Consider the following 6,791-nt stretch of genomic DNA (forward strand, 5'->3'; position numbering starts at 1 on the left):
GAGAGGACAGGCTGCTCTCACTAGAGAGGAGAGAGGACAGGCTGTACCCACTAGAGAGGAGAGAGGACAGGCTGTACCCACTAGAGAGGAGAGAGGACAGGCTGTACCCACTAGAGAGGAGAGAGGACAGGCTGTACCCACTAGAGAGGAGAGAGGGACAGGCTGTACCCACTAGAGAGGAGAGAGGACAGGCTGTACCCACTAGAGAGGAGAGAGGACAGGCTGCACTCACTAGAGAGGAGAGGACAGGGTCTACTAGAGAGGAGAGAGGACAGGCTGCTCTCACTAGAGAGGAGAAAAGACAGGCTGCTCTCATTAGAGACGAGAGAGGACAGGCTGTACCCACTAGAGAGGAGAGAGGACAGGCTGTACCCACTAGAGAGGAGAGAGGACAGGCTGCTCTCACTAGAGAGGGAAAGAAAAGAGAGCCAAGCGAGGACACTAGACGTATACACTATACCTACAGTGCAGTAATGTCATTTGTGACTTAGATTTTTGCTACTGGAGATTATATAAAAAGTTGTATTTGCATATTCAAGAATATCACTTATTCACAGGTCAATGTGGACCATTTCATTAACAGCTTGTGAAGCATTTCCATCATTTGAAGTCTGAGTGAACAATAACACGTGTTTCTGTCTGTTTTAAAACATCCCTTCGAAAAAACCCAGGACATGTCTCATTCAATCTCCTCTGTCTGCTTTCATCTGCCCTCAGGACATGTCTCATTCAATCTCCTCTGTCTGCTTTCATCTGCCCTCAGGACATGTCTCATTCAATCTCCTCTGTCTGCTTTCATCTGCCCTCAGGACATGTCTCATTCAATTCCTCTGTCTGCTTTCATCTGCCCTCAGGACATGTCTCATTCAATCTCCTCTGTCTGCTTTCATCTGCCCTCCAGGACATGTCTCATTCAATCTCCTCTGTCTGCTTTCATCTGCCCTCAGGACATGTCTCATTCAATCTCCTCTGTCTGCTTTCATCTGCCCTCAGGACATGTCTCATTCAATCTCCTCTGTCTGCTTTCATCTGCCCTCAGGACATGTCTCATTCAATCTCCTCTGTCTGCTTTCATCTGCCCTCAGGACATGTCTCATTCAATCTCCTCTGTCTGCTTTCATCTGCCTCAGGACATGTCTCATTCAATCTCCTCTGTCTGCTTTCATCTGCCCTCAGGACATGTCTCATTCACTCCTCTGTTTGCTTTCATCTGCCCTCAGGACATGTCTCATTCAATCTCCTCTGTCTGCTTTCATCTGCCCTCAGGACATGTCTCATTCAATCTCCTCTGTCTGCTTTCATCTGCCCTCAGGACATGTCTCATTCAATCTCCTCTGTCTGCTTTCATCTGCCCTCAGGACATGTCTCATTCAATCTCCTATGTCTGCTTTCATCTGCCCTCAGGACATGTCTCATTCAATCTCCTCTGTCTGCTTTCATCTGCCCTCAGGACATGTCTCATTCAATCTCCTCTGTCTGCTTTCATCTGCCCTCAGGACATGTCTCATTCAATCTCCTCTGTCTGCTTTCATCTGCCCTCAGGACATGTCTCATTCAATCTCCTCTGTCTGCTTTCATCTGCCCTCAGGACATGTCTCATTCAATCTCCTCTGTCTGCTTTCATCTGCCCTCAGGACATGTCTCATTCAATCTCCTCTGTCTGCTTTCATCTGCCCTCAGGACATGTCTCATTCAATCTCCTCTGTTTTCTTTCATCTGCCCTCAGGACATGTCTCATTCAATCTCCTCTGTCTGCTTTCATCTGCCCTCAGGACATGTCTCATTCAATCTCCTCTGTCTGCTTTCATCTGCCCTCAGGACATGTCTCATTCAATCTCCTCTGTCTGCTTTCATCTGCCCTCAGGACATGTCTCATTCAATCTCCTATGTCTGCTTTCATCTGCCCTCTCTTTCATCTGCCCTCAGGACATGTCTCATTCAATCTCCTCTGTCTGCTTTCATCTGCCCTCAGGACATGTCTCATTCAATCTCCTCTGTCTGCTCATCTGCCCTCAGGACATGTCTCATTCAATCTCCTCTGTCTGCTCATCTGCCCTCAGGACATGTCTCATTCAATCTCCTCTGTCTGCTTTCATCTGCCCTCAGGACATGTCTCATTCAATCTCCTCTGTCTGCTTTCATCTGCCCTCAGGACATGTCTCATTCAATCTCCTCTGTCTGCTTTCATCTGCCCTCAGGACATGTCTTTCATCTGCCATCTGCCCTCAGGACATGTCTCATTCAATCTCCTCTGTCTGCTTTCATCTGCCCTCAGGACATGTCTCATTCAATCTCCTCTGTCTGCTTTCATCTGCCCTCAGCGATAATGAACTCCTGAACGGAGTGTTAAAGACGCAACTCAAGAGTCTAATTGTTTCTTGATAGCATCAGATATAGTCGCACCTTACTCGTTCACAGGGCCCTGCTTTGACCAGGGCCCACATAGAGCTCTGGTCTAAAGTAGTGCACTATATAGGGAATATTCTATAGGGCCCGGGTTAAAGTAGTCCACTATATAGGGAATATGGTTCTATAGGGCTCTGGTCTAAAGTAGTTCACTATATAGAAAACAGGGTTCTATAGGGCCCTGGTATAAAGTAGTGCACTATATAGGAATAGGGTGCCATATCGCACCCTAGGTTGTTTTGATAGTCGTTATTCTATAGAGGCGTTTACATCCCCTGGCCACGTATCACCCTTCATTTGGACCTAGCGTGTTCTAAAGCCCGAGCACTTCCTCGATGTAAACGAACAGTGATTCATCTTATTTAGAACACATCACCCAGACATGGACTGCTAGGTGGAGACAAGAGGGGAGATAGAGAGTTCACCTATTCATAGGGGCTTTGAGTGGATTTTCATAGGGGATTTGGGGAGTTTGAGGGTGGAAATAGTAACTGTTCTGGCTCCTCCCACAGCTCTGAGCCCTCGTTGGGACTCAGCCATGAACTTCACCATCTCTGTCCCTGACCTCAGCCTCATCCGCTTCACTGTAAGAGACCAGACAGGACTCACCTCTGAGTTTATAGGACAGTACACCATCCCCTTCATCAGCATGAAGAAAGGTGAGAGGTGGAGGAAGAGGAGAGAGAGGAAGAGAAAGAGGGGGAGGATGAGGAGAGAGAGGGAGGGGGAGGATGATTGTTAGTGAGGGAGGAAGAGGGGAAGAGAGGGAGGGGGAGGATAAGGAGAGAGAGGGAGGAAGAGGGTTAGCGAGGGAGGGGGGGGGAGAGATGGATTGGGAGGAAGAGGGTTAGCGAGGGAGGGGGTTAGCGAGGGAGGGGGAGGGTTAGAGAGGGAAGGGGAGGGTTAGCAAGGGAGGGGAAGAAGAGATGGATGGGGAGGAAGAGGTTTAGCGAGGGAGGGGGAGGAAGAGAGTTAGCGAGGGAAGAAGAGGGTTAGCGAGGGAGGAAGAGGGTTAGCGAGGGAGAGGGGTAAAGAGAGAGAACACACAGTCATGAGTGATTGACATAATCAGGCCTGAACAGTGACATGGACTGTGTTCCAATCCACAAGGATGCTTCCTTTCAAGGCAGGTAGGCAGCATCCTTTGTATTGAGACATCGTATCCATTAGTTGCATGTGCTTGTATTCCCATCTCTCCAGGGTACCGCTGGGTTCCTCTCCTGTCTAGAGAGGGCTATAGCCTGGATCCAGCTTCTCTCTTCATTTTCATCTGGTACTCCTAGCACCTCTCCATCTGATAACTTCTCCTTCTTAGAGCTTCTCCTTCTCCAGGACCTAACCATTGCATCTCAGCCTGGATTCAGCATCTCTTTGTCTTCGTCTGGTACTTCTAGAAACCCCCTAGAATCTTCCTAGGACGTCTCCATGTGTGGCATACCTAGCACTTCATTTCTCCATTACCCAGGCTCAGCATTGATAAAGGCCCTTGGCTAGTTCCAGGAAGCAGCAAGTAATTAAAAGTGGATGTAGGTACAGTATGATATAGATATCTGATTTATTGTCATAGAACAAGTCTGATATACAGTATTGTACGGAAACTAGTGGTATAGATCTAGTGATATAGATCAGCAGGACAATGGGACTGGGACTTTCTGAAGGCACTGTACAAAGTAAGGGTATTTCAATTGTTGAAGTATTGACGCATAGTGACTCGAAGGAGTTCCGTTTCTGCATTCAACTCTGTGGATGAAGTCATGGTGGAGTTGAGGTACTTGGCAAGGGATGGGACGAGGGACTGACTAAGGCTGGGGATGGGACTGACTAAGGCTGGGGATGGGACTGACTAAGGCTGGGGATGGGACAGGGACTGACTAAGGCTGGGGTGGGACTGACTAAGGCTGGGGATGGGACAGGGACTGACTAAGGCTGGGACTGGGACTGACTAAGGCTGGGGATGGGACAGGGACTGACTAAGGCTGGGGTGGGACAGGGACTGACTAAGGCTGGGACTGGGACTGACTAAGGCTGGGGATGGGACAGGGACTGACTAAGGCTGGGGATGGGACAGGGACTGACTAAGGCTGGGGCTGGGACAGGGACTGACTAAGGCTGGGGTGGGACTGGGACTGACTAAGGCTGGAGATGGGACTGACTAAGGCTGGGGATGGGACAGGGACTGACTAAGGCTGGGGATGGGACTGACTAAGGCTGGGGATGGGACTGACTAAGGCTGGGGATGGGACAGGGACTGACTAAGGCTGGGGATGGGACTGACTAAGGCTGGGGATGGGACTGACTAAGGCTGGGGATGGGACTGGGACTGACTAAGGCTGGGGATGGGACACTAAGGCTGGGGATGGGACTGACTAAGGCTGGGGATGGGAGAGGGACTGACTAAGGCTGGGGTGGGACTGACTAAGGCTGGGGATGGGACTGACTAAGGCTGGGGATGGGACAGGGACTGACTAAGGCTGGGGATGGGACTGACTAAGGCTGGGGATGGGACTGACTAAGGCTGGGGATGGGACTGACTAAGGCTGGGGATGGGACAGGGACTGACTAAGGCTGGGGATGGGACAGGGACTGACTAAGGCTGGGGATGGGACAGGGACTGACTAAGGCTGGGGATGGGACTGACTAAGGCTGGGGATGGGACAGGGACTGACTAAGGCTGGGGATGGGACAGGGACTGACTAAGGCTGGGGATGGGAGAGGGACTGACTAAGGCTGGAGATGGGACAGGGACTGACTAAGGCTGGGGATGGGACTGACTAAGGCTGGGGATGGGACTGACTAAGGCTGGGGATGGGACTGACTAAGGCTGGGGATGGGACAGGGACTGACTAAGGCTGGGGATGGGACTGACTAAGGCTGGGGATGGGACAGGGACTGACTAAGGCTGGGGATGGGAGAGGGACTGACTAAGGCTGGGGATGAGACAGGGACTGACTAAGGCTGGGGGTGGGACAGGGACTGAAAGGCTGGGGATGGGACAGGGACTGACTAAGGCTGGGGATGGGACAGGGACTGACTAAGGCTGGAGATGGGACAGGGACTGACTAAGGCTGGGGATGGGACTGACTAAGGCTGGGGATGGGACAGGGACTGACTAAGGCTGGGGATGGGACTGGGACTGAAAGGCTGGGGATGGGACTGACTAAGGCTGGGGATGGGACTGACTAAGGCTGGGGATGGGACAGGGACTGACTAAGGCTGGGGATGGGACTGACTAAGGCTGGGGACAGGGACTGACTAAGGCTGGGGATGGGACAGGGACTGACTAAGGCTGGGGATGGGACAGGGACTGACTAAGGCTGGGGCTGGGACAGTGACTGACTAAGGCTGGGGCTGGGACAGGGACTGACTAAGGCTGGGGATGGGACAGGGACTGACTAAGGCTGGGGCTGGGACAGGGACTGACTAAGGCTGGGGATGGGACAGGGACTGACTAAGGCTGGGGATGGGACAGGGACTGACTAAGGCTGGGGATGGGACAGGGACTGACTAAGGCTGGGGATGGGACAGGGACTGACTAAGGCTGGGGATGGGACAGGGACTGACTAAGGCTGGGGATGGGACTGGGACTGACTAAGGCTGGGGATGGGACAGGGACTGACTAAGGCTGGGGATGGGACAGGGACTGACTAAGGCTGGGGATGGGACTGACTAAGGCTGGGGATGGGACTGACTAAGGCTGGGGATGGGACTGACTAAGGCTGGGGATGGGACAGGGACTGACTAAGGCTGGGGATGGGACTGACTAAGGCTGGGGTGGGACAGGACTGACTAAGGCTGGGGATGGGACAGGGACTGACTAAGGCTGGGGATGGACAGGGACTGACTAAGGCTGGGGATGAGACAGGGACTGACTAAGGCTGGGGCTGGGACAGGGACTGACTAAGGCTGGGGTGGGACAGGGACTGACTAAGGCTGGGGATGGGACAGGGACTGACTAAGGCTGGGGCTGGGACAGGGACTGACTAAGGCTGGGGATGGGACTGACTAAGGCTGGGAGGGAGGGAAAGCTGGATGGGAGGGAGGAAGGCTGGATGGGAGGGAGGAGGGAGGGAAAGCTGGATGGGAGGGAGGAAGGCTGGATGGGAGGGAGGGAGGGAGGGAAAGCTGGATGGGAGGAGGGAAGGCTGGATGGGAGGGAGGGAAGGCTGGATGGGAGGGAGGGAAGGCTGGATGGGAGGGAGGGAGGGAAGGCTGGATGGGTGGGAGGGAGGGAAGGCTGGATGGGTGGGAGGGAGGGAAGGCTGGATGGGAGGGAGGGAGGGAAAGCTGGATGGGTGGGAGGGAGGAAGGCTGGATGGGTGGGAGGGAGGGAAGGCTGGATGGGAGGGAGGGAGGGAGGGAAGGCTGGATGGGTGGGAGGGGGAAGG

The 6,791-nt window shown here is 53.1% G+C and overlaps 2 long non-coding RNA genes and 1 pseudogene across 2 annotated transcripts; 2 read left to right on the forward strand and 1 right to left on the reverse strand.

Annotated features, from left to right (window-relative positions):
* Window positions 1-3,693, forward strand: part of LOC118396079 (1-phosphatidylinositol 4,5-bisphosphate phosphodiesterase zeta-1-like) — a 43,830-nt pseudogene extending 40,137 nt beyond the window's left edge.
* A 244-nt stretch (window positions 3,694-3,937) lies between these two features.
* LOC127908361 (uncharacterized) lies at window positions 3,938-5,145 on the reverse strand. The gene is made up of 2 exons (XR_008067020.1): window positions 5,013-5,145; window positions 3,938-4,338 (listed from the first exon to the last, which is right to left on the reverse strand). It is a non-coding gene; the product is annotated as an uncharacterized LOC127908361 (long non-coding RNA).
* Window positions 4,290-5,811, forward strand: LOC127908360 (uncharacterized). The gene is made up of 3 exons (XR_008067019.1): window positions 4,290-4,387; window positions 5,140-5,367; window positions 5,450-5,811. It is a non-coding gene; the product is annotated as an uncharacterized LOC127908360 (long non-coding RNA).
* Window positions 5,812-6,791: the final 980 nt, after the last annotated feature.

Source organism: Oncorhynchus keta, chromosome 17 (assembly GCF_023373465.1).
Source record: "Oncorhynchus keta strain PuntledgeMale-10-30-2019 chromosome 17, Oket_V2, whole genome shotgun sequence".
NCBI classification, from domain to species: domain Eukaryota; kingdom Metazoa; phylum Chordata; class Actinopteri; order Salmoniformes; family Salmonidae; genus Oncorhynchus; species Oncorhynchus keta.